Below are 15518 nucleotides of genomic sequence, written 5' to 3'. Positions count from 1 at the left end.
TGAGCCAAGGGACCATTCTGAAGCATTAGGTGTGGCACAGATGTTACAGTGCTGAGTGAAGGCTGAGTACTCGTGTGTACAAATCCATTAGTATCTATACACAGTGTCTAATACAAGGATTGGTTTTGCACGAAGGAGGTGGACCAAACAGAATGATGTCCTTTACATGGAACTCCATGCCCCAGACGAAGATCTTCAGCTGAAAGGTTTGAGGCTGGATTCACACCTTGGCTTGATTCATTCTCCATTGAAATAAATGGAAAAGCATCAAAATGCTCCTCGACGCATGAGCAGAAAGCTGTAAGAGATGGAGCCTCTCTCATGTGACCGTCCTAAAGGATGACTTGAGAAAAGACATGTTTTTTACTACTTGGGCCAGACTTTTACATTGACACACCATCAAATACTGCCAAAAAGCAGATAACTGGCATGTGCCCTGCATTTCTGGAATGCTCCATGCAGGACTGAGGAGATTCCAATTTCACGAAATAATATATATTATTTGGTTATGCACCGAAATTTCAGCCACCGAAATTATCGGCCCAAAATTAGCCTATCCCATTTTGGCCAATAATGGGTTAACAGTGCCGAAATTAATGGCCGCCGTGAGGAAGGAGGAGGGCGCAGCGCAGGTTTAAAAGTCCCGCCTCTGGCCGGCAGCCCACCTCTCAATGACGTCCCTACTACTACGATGTGTGTATGAATGAAGTGTCATACCGGGTGGGAGGGCAGGCGAGCGGCCGCTAATAGATATAACTATGTGAGCCTTCACTTCACTGTCAGCGGGACTGTGTGTGAATGAACTGACCTGACACCGGGCGGGGGGAGCGGCCGCTAATAGCTGTAACTATGTGAGCCTTCACTTCCCTGTCAGGCATGTATCTCCGCTGACAGGGAGGTGAAGCGCTCACATAGTTATATCTATTAGCGGTCGCTCGCCCCAGCGTGTCACTTCAGTCATGCACAGATCGTAGTAGTGACATCACCGGGAGGCGGGCCGCCAGCCAGAGGCGCTTCTTTTGAATGAAGGACACCGGAGGAGCACTCAGCAGAGTGACAGTAAGGAGATTGAATCGTTGGGATGGGGAGGGACGCTCAGGCAGTGGGGGGGGGGGGGGGGGGGGAGCTGAGGCAGCTTACCATTGGTATTAGTATTATGCAGCACGAGGGGTTAATGTATTGTCACTGCTGGTCACTGATGCATTTTTGAATAGCGTCCAGGTCAAGCAAGAAACTTTGTGTGTTCACAACTACTTGGCATGGGACCCAGAAGCTGGTGCAGACCACTGGAGGTGCCCATTATAGTATTTTCCAGTTTCCACAGCGATCCCATAGGAATGCTATATACATATTTACATTCATCTAAGCATGTAAAAATTGCCATACATAAACTTCATCTTTAAACTAAGCAACCATTTTGAAAGTTGCGACCATTTTGAAAGTTGCACAGTGTTTTTTTTTTTTTCATTTTTTTTTAAACTACTGGGCCCCTCTGACATGCCAATTTTATTACAAAGGTGAACTTTGCCTTTAACATTGTACACAATTTTTTATTAGTGTTAGAAGCTGCAAGTAGGCAATGCCCGCAGCAGCACTTTTTTGTTAGGACAAATCTGGAAAACTCATAACAAGGTGTTGGCAAATCCAAGAAGAAACACACCTATCCGTACACACGATAAGAAATTCGGCCGGGAATTTTCGTCCGACCTGCCGATTTTCGGCTTGTTAGTATGATGCTTCCGACAACCGACTCCGACTTTTCGGGCAAAAAAAAATCTGGTGTGCAGACTATAAAGTTTTTTGTCATCCGTCAACACACGTCCAATTTTCGTCTCATTAGTACAGATTTCGATGGTGAAAAATCTAATGAGCAAGACTGGGCATGCTCAGAGATGAAAGAACACAAAGAAAGCAATCCAACACATGACATCACTTCTGAAATAGAATTCTGTCATAAGGGAAAATTCATGTGCAGTCTAGAGCACATTCCAACCAACAGACGCACTCTGGACAAAAGACAGACGACCGGTCGGAAGAAATTCGTGGCTTTAGAATGAACTTTGCTGAATTAGAGGACTTTCCCAACAAGTGCCTGACATCACCCTAAAAACCACACAGATGAAGGTTACTAACCGCAGACAAAGTTCCTATTTAGTGATCAATACGAAGGGTCCAAGACTAAGCTCTTGGATGTTGCATGCTGGGCTCACACAAAGCAATCCACAAGCTGTTACACTGAAAACAGTACTGAAGAAATATAAGAAAGGTCCTCATTTTGCATTATAATACACAGTGCAGGCTCTAAACACTATACAAGGTGCACCTCATCGCTTCGATGCAATCATGTACATTTATAATGGATGCCAAAGTTTTACCATTTGTAAATGTTTTGGTAAAATATGGCAGGACAGCAAAACTGGAAAGGGGGTCTCCGGTCTCTACGCATTGATTAGTCATGAGCTATGATGGCCTGAGAGTTCTATATCTTAGGGGGAACCTTATCAAAACGGGAGTAGCTATGCATGGCAACCAATCAGCTTCTATCTTTCATTTTCTAAGCCTACCAGAACAAGCTCAAGATCAAAATGGATTGGAAGCGGTTACAACCATTAAGGACAGATGAGCAGTCATTAATGCAGACATTTTGCACCCAGGGCCACTCATCTGTCCCTTACATGTGAACAGGCACAGTTGCCTGCCATGGAGTTAAATAGGCTTCCTGGGTGCAGCGGATTGCGAATATCTATGACCCCCCCCCCCCCCCGGCAGATGTGTACGGATTCTCAACACACTGTGGCTTGAATTAGCCATTTGAATAAGGACTTGGCGTGAACAGATTGTTGGAGCCCTTTGGTCTAGTGTGGCAGCCAACATTTTAATACTACAGGCCTCTGGCTATGGGTTCAATATCTTGTCAGTAGGGTTACATGGAAGGGAAGGGATCTATATGGTGTATATAAAGTTATATGATATGTAAGGGGTCTATTTTGGTGTATATAGGGTTATATATGTGAGGGGTCTATATCATGTATGTAGAGTTATAAGATCTGTAAGGGGTGTATATAGAGTTATACGATATGTAAGGCAGGGCTCGACAAATCCCAGGCACCAGGTCGACTAGAAATTGCCTTCTGGCGCCTGAGCTTTTGTCAGCCTAGCTGGCCGGGGTATGGCAGGTTGCTGGCAGCTGCATTCACAGGGAGTCGCCAAACTCGCACACCACTGGCTGCTTGGTGTGACAGACCACCTTGGGAGCCGGGATCCGGACCTGGCCAGGGATTCAGCCTAGCCCGTCTGCTTGGTGCGAGTGTGCCGCGGATGGCAGGAAGGAACCGGAATCTGGACCCCGGCTAAGGGTTCAGCCTACCCTGGCAGCTCAGTGCGAGCCCTTACTGTCCATGCCACCGATCACAGGAAATTGGAGCCGGGACCTGGCTGGGGATTCAGCCTGCTTGCTGCCTTACTGAAGAAGAGATCCAGTTGGGACTGCGAGTTGGGGGAGCGAGTGAGGGTCAGCTTGGCTGAAGGGTTCCAGCTGCACAAGGTAAGGGGGGAGTGGAGAAACTGTGGGGGGGGGGGGGGGGAGCGAAATTCTGCATTGGCTCCTGCACAATGTCAGCTAGATAAGCCACTTATCCATGTCCATGAGTGCTGCCTATTAGTGCCACCTCATCAACACACATCAGTCCAGTCTATCAGTGCCCATCAGTGTCTCAAAAAAAAAAGATAATTTCTTATATAGGCACAGTGTTGCATGCAGTTGTCATTCAAAGTGTCACAGTGATGAAAGCAGCAGAGCTAAAGTTTTTCTTTTTTGGTTTCTTCACTGACTGACACCTGTGTAAACCTGTGCCATTCATCTGTAATGATACACATTAGGGCTTCAAAAGAGAATGGGTTTTGGTCACTGAAAATAAAGCTTTGTTAGTTAAAAAAAAAAAAAAAACCTGGCTCCTATAGCAGGGCTCGATAAAACCCCAGGCGCTAGGTCACAACGGCAAGAAATTTTGTCCTGGACCGGAAAAACATGTGGCGGTGGGTAGAGGGGAGAGCGGACACGTCTGCTCTCCTCCCCTTCTTGTTATTGACCAGGATGGGATGTCACTTCTGGGTCCCCATTGAATGTAATGCAATGAGAGCAATATTTCTACCATCAGACCTCCTTCGTAACGCTAAACTGATGACCTACAGGGGACTTTTTTAAAGCATCACCTATAGAAAATATAAGGTACTGAAGTCTGTTGCAATTTCACGTGCGCACACAAAATTTAAGGTTTGACATGTCGGGTATCCATTTACTCAGGGCAACCTCAGCTTTTATATTTTACCCCCCAAAAAAATTGGTAATTTATTGTATTTTTGTGCCCCCTAAAATTAACTTTTAATGTGTTTTTTACTGAAATGCGTTTCCTAGACCTTTGCGTAAATATTGTGTGACGTACAAAAATTGTGACTACCACTATTTTATTCTCTAGGGGGGTCCGCTTTCAGAAAATATAATGTTTGGGGATTTATGTAATCCTCAGGAGTAAAATCGTTTTTAAAACGTGTACAAAGAACGCAAAAACGGCTCTGGCTGTGAAAGGGTTAAAAGACGTTCACCTTTGAGAACATGTTACATGTTCCACCCGTAGGATTTGTTGGTAAAAAAAAAGAAAAAAGGCTCCTAACTTTAGCCGACTCCTAGGATTCAAAGCAAATTTGTCAGGAGACAGAATGGGGGGAAAGAATCCAGGAAATCACATTGTAGGATTTCTAATGAATTGGCAAATTCCTCGGTAAAATAATTATTTGGTCACCTACAAACAAGCAAGATTTCTGTCTCTCACAGACCTATAACTTCTTCTTTAAGAGGCTCCTCTGTCCTCCACTCATTACCTGAATTAATGGCACCTGTTTGAACTTATCATCGGTATAAAAGACGCCTGTCCACAACCTCAAACAGTCACACTCCAAACTCCACTATGGCCAAGACCAAAGAGCCGTCGAAGGACACCGGAAACAAAATTGTAGACCTGCACCAGGCTGGGAAGACAATCTGCAATAGGCAAGCAGCTTGGTGTGAAGAAATCAACTGAGGGAGCAATTATTAGAAAATGGAAGACGTACAAGACTAGGGATGCACCGATCCGACTTTTTTGGTCCCGATCTTTCGCTTTGTGAAATCGCCGATCCCGATCCGGAAGTACTGTTTTGTGAGCTTATAACAAAATAATACTTCCGGGTATCGGGATAGGCAGATACCTAGGAAATTTCCACATCAAATAGCCAGTAATGTGGATACCGAAAGAAAGACGACCCCCCCTAGAAACAGAAGAAGAATGACTGCAACTGTAGAATTAGAGGAGTAAAAGCTTTTTTTTCTCCTATTGAAGTGATTGAGGGAGGGTCAGAAGCCTGGAGAATAACGATGCCCCGGATCGGCCCGTGGGTCTGCTAAATTTTACTGATCCCCGATCCAGCTATTTTGCCAGTATCAGGGCCAATATCCGTTCCGAATATCTGATCGGTGCATCCCTATACAGGACCACTCATAATCTCCCTCGATCTGGGGCTCCACGCAAGATCTCACCCCGTGGGGTTAAAATTATCACAAGAACGGTGAGCAAAAATCCCAAAACCACACGGGGGGACCTAATGAATGACCTGCAGAGAGCTAGGACCAAAGTAACAAAGGCTACCATCAGTAACAAACTACGCCGCCAGGGACTCAAATCCTGCAGTGCCAGACGTTTCCCCCTGCTTAAGCCAGTACATGTCCAGGGCAGGCCCATCTGAAGTTTGCTAGAGAGCATTTGGATGGTCCAGAAGAGGATTGGGAGAATGTCATATGGTCAGATGAAACCAAAGTACAACTTTTTGGTAAAAACTCAAGTCGTCGTGTTTGGAGGAGAAAGAATGCTGAGTTGCATCCAAAGAACGCCATACCGAGTGTGAAGCATGGGGGTGGAAAGATCATGCTTTGGGGCTGTTTTTCTGCAAAGGGGCCAGGACGGCTGATCCGTGCAAAGGAAAGAATGAATGGGGCCATGTATTGGGAGATTTTGAGTGAAAACCTCCTATCAGCAAGGCCATTGAAGATGAAGCGTGGCTGGATCTTTCAGCATGACAATGATCCCAAACACACCACCTGGGCAACGAAGAAGTGGCTTCATAAGAAGCATTTCAAGGTCCTGGAGTGGCCTAGCCAGTCTCCAGATCTCAACCCCAAAGAAAACCTTTGGAGGGAGTTGAAAGTCCAGGTTGCCCAGCGACAGCCCCAAAATATCACTGCTCTAGAGGAGATCTGCATGGAGGAATGGACCAAAATACCAGCAAGTGTGTGAAAACCTTGTGAAGACTGACAGAAAACGTTTGACCTCTGTCATTGCCAACAAAGGGTATATAACAAAGTATTAAGATGAACTTTTGTTAGTTATTGACCAAATATTTATTTTCCACCATAATTTGCAAATAAATTGTTTAAAAATCAGACAATGTGATTTTCTGGATTTTTTTTTCCCTCATTTTGTCTCTCATAGTTTAAGTATACCTATGATGAAAATTACAGGCCTCTCATCTTTTTAAGTGGGAGAACTTGCACAATTGGTGGCTGACTAAATACTTATTTGCCCAACTGTACATAATGTGATTTCTAGATTGTAAGCTCTAAGGAGCAGGGCCCTCTGATTCCTACTGTATTAAAGTGTATTGTATTCCTACTGTCTACCCTCAAGTTGTAAAGCGCTGCGTAAACTGTCGGCGCTATACAAATCCTATATAATAATCTCTATAGCTGTACACATGATGTGATTTGTACAGAATAGGCTCTATATGTACATAATGTGATCTCTGATGATGATACGGCCTACATGTGTAAACAGTATGATTTCTATATATGTTCTATGTTTAAATATGTTATTTATAGACTCTATATATGCTGTGATTTATAGGATATGGCCTATATCTACATATTATGATCTCCATGTGCTGTGATTTGAATAATAATATAGTAGATATTCTGTGTATACATAATAAGATCTCTATGGGTTGTATATATTATGTGATGTATATAGTATGGGTTCTATGTTACATAATATGATCTCGGTATGGGGGGGGGGGATCTGTGTATACATATTATGGGATGTGATTTGTATATATGTATAGTATGGGGATCTGTGTATACATATTATGGGATGTGATTTGTATATATGTATAGTATGGGGGATCTGTGTATACATATTATGGGATGTGATTTGTATATATGTATAGTATGGGGGATCTGTGTATACATATTATGGGATGTGATTTGTATATATGTATAGTATGGGGGATCTGTGTATACATATTATGGGATGTGATTTGTGTATATATATATATATATATATATATATATATATATATATATATATATGGGGGATCGGTGTATACATATTATGGGATGTGATTTGTATATATGTATGGGGGATCTGTGTATACATATTATGGGATGTGATTTGTATATATGTATGGTATGGGGGGGATCTGTGTATACATATTATGGGATGTGATTTGTATATATATATATGGGGGATCTGTGTATACATATTATGGGATGTGATTTGTATATATGTATGGGGGATCTGTGTATACATATTATGGGATGTGATTTGTATACATGTATGGTATGGGGTGATCTGTGTATATGTATGGGGGATCTGTGTATACATATTATGGGATGGGATTTGTATATATGTATAGTATGGGGGATCTGTGTATACATATTATGGGATGTGATTTGTATATATGTATAGTATGGGGGATCTGTGTATACATATTATGGGATGGGATTTGTATATATGTATGGTATGGGGGGAGATCTGTGTATACATATTATGGGATGGGATTTGTATATATGTATGTATGGGGGATCTGTGTATACATATTATGGGATGTGATTTGTATACATGTATGGTATGGGGTGATCTGTGTATATGTATGGGGGATCTGTGTATACATATTATGGGATGTGATTTGTATATATGTATGGTATGGGGGGGGGATCTGTGTATACATATTATGGGATGGGATTTGTATATATGTATGTATGGGGGATCTGTGTATACATATTATGGGATGGGATTTGTATATATGTATGGGGGATCTGTGTATACATATTATGGGATGTGATTTGTATATATGTATGGTATGGGGGGGGATCTGTGTATACATATTATGGGATGGGATTTGTATATATGTATGTATGGGGGGGGATCTGTGTATACATATTATGGGATGGGATTTGTATATATGTATGTATGGGGGGGGGGGATCTGTGTATACATATTATGGGATGTGATTTGTATATATGCATAGTATGGGGGATCGGTGTATACATATTATGGGATGTGATTTGTGTATATGTATGGTATGGGGGGGGGGATCTGTGTATACATATTATGGGATGTGATTTGTATATATGTATGGGGGATCTGTGTATACATATTATGGGATGTGATTTGTATATATGTATGGTATGGGGGGGGGGATCTGTGTATACATATTATGGGATGGGTTTTTTTATATATGTATAGTATGGGGGATCTGTGTATACATATTATGGGATGGGATTTGTATATATGTATAGTATGGGGGATCTGTGTATACATATTATGGGATGTGATTTGTATATATGTATGGTATGGGGGGGGGGGGGTCTGTGTATACATATTATGGGATGGGATTTGTATATATGTATGTATGGGGGATCTGTGTATACATATTATGGGATGGGATTTGTGTATAAGTATGGTATGGGGGGGGGGATCTGTGTATACATATTATGGGATGTGATTTGTATATATATATATATATATATAGGGGATCGGTGTATACATATTATGATCTGTATGGGATGGCCCAGGCAGGCTCCGGTCTCCCCCGGTGCCCCCTCCTCCCCGCTCTCCTTTGTCCAGTGTCCGCCATCATCAGGCCGCAGCCCCCCTCCAGCAGTGATCGGCCTCGTGTATGGCGGCGGCCTCCCTCCCTTCCCCTCCAGCGGGTCACACTGAGCCTCCCGCTCACCCCCTCCTCCCCCATACTGACCGTGCCCCGGCCCGCCGCCTCCTCTCACCTGCAGCACAATGCGCCTCACAAAGCAGCAGCAGCAGCGGGCGCCGTCACGTGACTCCTCCCCTCCCCCGGCCGCGCGGACATCTTCCCGGCGTGACGTCAGCGGAACGCGACACCCGTCTGCCCCCCCCGCAACACAATACCCCTTATAGTTCTCCCCGTGTGGGGGACCGTTCATATGAGGGTTAGGGGTGTGTAATATTACCGGCAGCCACTGCTGTGTCCACACGGCTCTTCCCTGCTTCTCTGAGGAGAGCTGAGTGAGGGAGGAGGCGCGGCCTGATGACGTCACCGGCTGTGCGGCGCTGGTTGCCAGGGGAAACGGGGCCTGTGTCAGCGTCTGCCGCCTCCCTTTGTGTACCCGCACTGTGTGAGCGGCACTCTGACACTAACAGACGGGCCCAATATAATATATTACGACTCCCATCATCACCTCCAACGATAATGTACTACAACTCCCATCATCACCTTCAACAATAATGTACTACAACTCCCATCATCTCCTACTACAGACAGATATACTACAACTCCAATCATCACCTACCAGAATAATGTATTGCAACTCCCATCATCACCTCTCACAATAATGTACTACAACTCCCAACATCACCTACCAGAACCATGTACTACACCTCCTGTCATCACCAGATTAGAATAATGTATTACAACTCCAATCATCACCTCCCCCAGAAAGATGTACTAGAACTCCCAACATCACCTACCAGAATCATGTACTACACCTCCCATCATCACCAGAATAATGTATTACAACTCCCATCATCACCTCCCCCAGCAAGATGTACTATAACTCCAAACATCACCTACCAGAATAGTGTACTACAACTCCTATCATCACTTTCCAGAATAGTGTATTACAACTCCCATCATTGCCTACCAGAATAATGTACTACAGCTCCCATCATCACCTCCCAGAATAATGTACAGAGGACTCATCTGTGTCTTTTAGTTGAAAGTTAACAAAGCAATGGGGAGGCCAAGGATGAGTCATTGGTTGCTATGATGCTGGCTGCCACTGGCTTCATAGCAACCAGAGAGTCCTGTGCAGGAAGCAGTTGTAGTGATGTGATAATTTCTTTGCCCATCTTTCAAGTGTGTGTTCCTGTTATGCAGTGTTTGTTTTGCCCTTTTTCAATATGGCAACGGTGTGCTCTTTATCTCTCTGCAAGAAGGATGAGGTCATCAAAAAGGGCAGAGCAAGGAATGATGGGTAAGACTGTGAAGAAAAGAGACATGAGGAGACAGACATGTTCCTGCTGGAGAACAGACTTGTAAGTGCTGTAACATCCCCTCACTGAGACACACAGAGACACTGCTGATGATTTCATGTTCCTGAGGAAAGTATCTTATGCTGTATGGTTCACTGAATGTTATTTCTTCAATACATGGACATTTAAACACTCTGCTGTGTGGATTACTGTCTATATGGATATGTTTTCTCAATTGGGATTTCACTTGCTAATCACAAGCCCTGATTGAGTGGAGGCACTGGCACTTACTATAAATCCTGTCCTGATCACACAGATTATATACTCTGCTCCTAAATACTACACAGGTGGCGTCATCATACCCCAGTAGCCGCCAAGAGTGATTAAAATAGCGCTACATTTGGAGGCACTGCTGAGATACAAATCTTGGATCAGGACATTAAGGAACGACCATGTCATTGTTATCTACAGAAGCTGTGAGGCAGTGGGCCCTGGAAGAGGGACTGCCACCTAAAAGGACATTTGCTATTTCATATGTACCTATCCGTGTGAGCATCCACAAACTGCAGGAGGCGCTAAAAGCAAATGAAACCTTGCGGTATGCCGCTCCTGTGGATAAAAGAGAGGAAGATGAGAGTTATGAACTGTATACCCATTATCTCTGTCTCAGTGAGGTGGATTTAAATCCAGTTAAAGGGCCCTTTTGTATATATCCGAAAGGGGCTGAAGAAATTGGTTGTGCTGTAGTATTTCCAGTAAGTTCACCTCCAGTAAGGCGGAAGTTACCAGCCCTGCCTGATAAGTGTGAACCATTGAATACAACTGCTGCATCAGGAGAAACTGTAAAGCTGACTGCTGCGGCTGTTAAGCAGGAAACAAATATTGAGCATCTGTTGCTAAAAGTCACTGAAGTCATTGCCCAGAATTTACATGCTGATTCTTATCGCAAATTAAAGGCTTTTTCAGGAGTGCTACCTGTCCCTGTTGGAGAAGAAAGCTTTGAGGTGTGGAGAGATTTTGCACAGCAAGTGATAGAGGAATGGACCTGCTCAGAGGAAAAGAAAAAACAGCGCATCATGGAAAGTTTAAGACCACCAGCATCCATTATCATCAGAGCTTACAAGGAGACTCATGTGAGTACCAGTGCTCAAGAATATATTGATATTTTGACAGATGCTTATGGACTGCACCGTGACCCTGATCAGATGCTTGCTGATTTTAAACAGACAAAGCATAAAGAGGGAGAGGATGTTTCTGTGTTTGTGAGGAGACTAGAAGTACTACTGGGGAGGTTGCTCACTGACAAGGTCATCTCTCCTACAGATGTTGACAGATTAAGGACTGCTCAAATAATAAAGGGGCTACTGCCGCATCACCCAATATCACCAGTTCTAAGAGTGGTTTTGAGGGAGAGGAACTTTACTTTCACTGAAATTATGACTGAAGTAAAGAGACAGGAGTCTTATATTATTTTTAGTACCCCTTCCAAGAGCAAAGTTAAACAGAATTCTGGGGTGGAGCCCACAAATGAGACTGTTGCTAAGAACAAAGAAGTGGGTAGACTCCCACAGCCTAGAGCTCTATCTGCTGATAAAACCTCCAGTGATAAGCCTCTCTTCCACATTAAATGTTTCCGCTGTGGACAAGCAGGCCATACAGTTCGTCAGTGTCCACTGCTTACTGACAGTTCTGAAATTCACAGTAAAGCTGGACATATGTACCAAAGAAAACATGGAAGATCAAGAAAACAAACGTTTACCAAGCTACCTGGGGTAGGCCGCAGATGTACTTTCAATTTGTTTGTTAATGATATACCCACTACTGCTCTGTTTGATACTGGTTCTCAGCTGACAATCATATACAGGCCCTTCTATCAGCAACACTTAAACCACCTCCCTTTGCAACCTGTGGACACTTTGCCTGTTTATGGTGTGGGAGAAAATCCTGTTTTTATGGATGGTTGCCTAGAAGTCGAGCTTCGCATTCCTGGCGTGATAGCTGAGGAGGATCCCCCACTTAAAGTTATTGCTTATGTGAGCCCTCCACCTGGGGGTAATGAGTATGCTCCTATGATTGTGGGTTCCAATGTTGAAGCTGTTGAGGCTGCTTTCATACGGTTTCTTCAGCCTCAACAGGGAACTCCCCTACCTTCACTGCCTGTTGCTCCAGAACTTCAAAATATCTGCCAAACTTTTGCTCCTGATCTTCCTGGAGGGTGTGTGGGAAATCCATGGCGTCCCATAGAGCTTCCAGCAGGGGGAGTGAGAGTGTTGCGGGTTTATGTGGAAATCTCACCAAGTGCAAATGGTAGTTTCTTTTTGCTAGAGACTGATACAAAAGAGGCTGCAAAGAATGGCTGGGAGATAGTACCAGAAAGGAAAGACTATCGTGTAAAATGTCCAAGAATGGATGTTGTTACTGTTCGGAACATTACCACACACCCAGTTATAATACCAGCCTGGAAAGAGGTAGCCTATTGTTACCCAGTGGAAACCATTAGCTCCTACACTGCTAAAGTCAAGGAGAAAGAAACCAAATTAGACTTTCACTTGAATGATGCTGATAGTCCTGCAGAGCACCAACAAGCACTAGGAGAGCAGCTAATGGAATACAATGATGTTTTCTCTACCGATGACATGGATGTTGGGTGTGCAAAGAGTATTCAGCACAGTATTCGCCTAACAGATAGCACCCCATTTAGAGAAAGATCCAGGCGCATACCTCTTAAAGATCTGGATGATGTTCGAGAGTGCTTGCACAAAATGAAAGATGAAAACATCATTGCTGAGTCTAAAAGCCCGTATGCATCCCCAATAGTGGTAGTCAGAAAGAAAAATGGTGGAGTGCGAATATGTGTTGACTACAGGACTCTAAATCGGCGAACAGTCCCAGATCAATACACGCTACCTCGCATTGAGGAAGCTCTTGATGCCCTGCAAGGCAGTAAATGGTTCACAGTAATGGACTTAAGATCTGGTTATTACCAGGTACCAATGAGTGAGGAAGATCAAGAAAAGACGGCTTTTATTTGCCCCCTGGGATTTTTCCAGTTTGTTCGCATGCCTCAGGGCATTAGTGGTGCACCTGCAACCTTTCAACGTCTAATGGATCGGACCCTGGGAGACCTTTGTCCCACTCAATGTATCGTCTACCTTGATGACATAATTGTCTTTGGCTCCACTCTGGAGGAGCATGACCAAAGACTGTTTAAAGTGCTAGATCGTTTGAGGAAGGAAGGTCTGAAACTTTCACTGGACAAATGTAAGTTTGTTCGTTCTTCAGTAAACTTTGTGGGTCACATCGTATCTGCAGAAGGGGTAGCAACTGATCCTGCTAAGGTGGAGGCTGTGGTAACCTGGCCCCGTCCCACAAATCTGACAGAACTGAGGTCCTTCTTGGGATTTTGTGGCTATTATCGTCGATTCATTAGAGGCTATTCCAAGACTGCTCGGCCTCTTAATGACTTGCTCAAAGAAACCCCTGGCATGGACACAAACCGCAAAACTCATTTCAGTGAGAGATGGACTTCTGCTTGTGAGGAAGCTTTTCTACAGCTTAAGAAAAGTCTTACAGAAGCACCAGTGTTGGCTTATGCAGACCCACAAAAGCCATACATTCTGCATGTGGATGCCAGCTATGATGGATTGGGAGGAGTCTTACATCAAGAGTACCCAGGAGGACTTAGGCCTGTTGCTTATATAAGTCGCAGTCTAAGCCCAGTAGAAAAGAATTATCCTGTTCATAAACTGGAATTTCTTGCCCTGAAGTGGGCTATTGTTGAAAAGCTGCATGATTACTTGTATGGAACTCAGTTTGAGGTGAGAACCGACAACAACCCCCTGACTTATGTTTTGACTACAGCAAAGCTAGATGCCACTGGTCATAGGTGGCTTGCTGCCTTGTCTAATTATCAGTTCACTCTCAAGTACAAGCCTGGTCCCAAGAATATTGGGGCTGATGCTCTTTCTAGGCGCCCTGGATTACCCATGAACTTGGAAGAAAGTGACTGGGAGGAAGTACCTGGGCCTATTGTGGCTGCCTATTGTGCTACAGCTGCTGTACAAGGAGACAATATTGTTTTCTCTGACCTACGAGCTATTGATTCCCTGGGAGCTGGTGAAGAGTGTATTCCAAACATGTATTGCTGCCCCACTGCTTTAGGGGTGCCAGAAAACATCCAGCTGCAAAAGAAAGACATGATCCTTCTACAAAAAAGAGATCCAATAATCAGACATGTCAGAGAGTCTGTTTTCCGCAAAGATCCTAACTACATGAGAAAATACCTACCTGAGCAGAGTACCTACTATTTTAAGGAATGGGAGAAGCTCAAAATAATTGATGGACTTTTATACAGGGTACATTTGTTTCATGATCATCCTGGAAGGAGACAGCTAGTGCTGCCTCAAGTCTATAGAAACTCTGTTATGAGAAGTTTGCATGATCAACATGGGCATCTAGGAGTTGAAAAAACCTATGGATTAATCCAAGACCGATTCTTTTGGCCACGAATGAGGGAAGCTGTTGTGGACTATTGCCGCCGTTGTGTGAGATGTCTGCAACGGAAAACTCTGCCTACTCGAGCTGCTCCTATGGAACACTTGAAAAGTTCTGGTCCCATGGATTTAGTGTGCATGGACTTTTTGTGTATTGACAATGACAGCAGTGGTGTGGGAAATATTTTGATTGTGACTGATCACTATACTCGCTATGCTCAAGCCTATCCCACCAAAGATCAGAAAGCAGTAACTGTAGCCAAAGTGCTGTGGGAGAAGTTTTTTGTTCACTATGGATTGCCAAATCGACTTCACTCTGACCAGGGGCGGGACTTTGAAAGTCGCCTAATTAAAGAGCTGTTAACATTGCTTAACATCAACAAGAGCCGCACCACCCCTTATCATCCAGAGGGTGATGCTCTCCCTGAACGTTTCAATCGTACCTTGTTGAACATGTTGGGTACTCTCCCTAATGGTGCTAAGCAGACCTGGAGCCGACATGTTGGAGCTATGGTACATGCCTACAATTGCACCAGACATGAATCCACTGGCTTTTCTCCTTATTTTCTTATGTTTGGGAGAGAAGCCCGTCTCCCTATTGACATTCAGTTGGGCGTGTCTACTGATGGAGTGGAACAGAGAAATCACTATCAGTATGTGGCACGACTTAAACAGAGTTTGAAAGAGGCCTATCAGATGGCTGAGGAAA

General features: G+C 44.0%; 1 protein-coding gene across 12 annotated transcripts in view; it reads right to left on the bottom strand.

The window, feature by feature from the left end:
* Positions 1 to 9371, bottom strand: part of UBAP2 (ubiquitin associated protein 2) — a 152501-nt gene extending 143130 nt beyond the window's left edge. For 10 of the 12 annotated variants that reach the window (XM_082267231.1, XM_082267240.1, XM_082267239.1 and 7 more), the window contains exon 1: positions 9092 to 9199. The gene's annotated coding sequence lies outside the window, so the exon portion shown is untranslated. The other 2 variants (XM_082267235.1, XM_082267236.1) reach the window with 2 other exon arrangements.
* Positions 9372 to 15518: the final 6147 nt, after the last annotated feature.

Source organism: Pelophylax lessonae (assembly GCF_965119305.1).
Source record: "Pelophylax lessonae genome assembly, chromosome: 1".
NCBI classification, from domain to species: domain Eukaryota; kingdom Metazoa; phylum Chordata; class Amphibia; order Anura; family Ranidae; genus Pelophylax; species Pelophylax lessonae.
The sequence above is the reverse complement of the archived record's forward strand: the minus strand, read 5'-3'. Positions and strand labels throughout refer to the sequence as shown.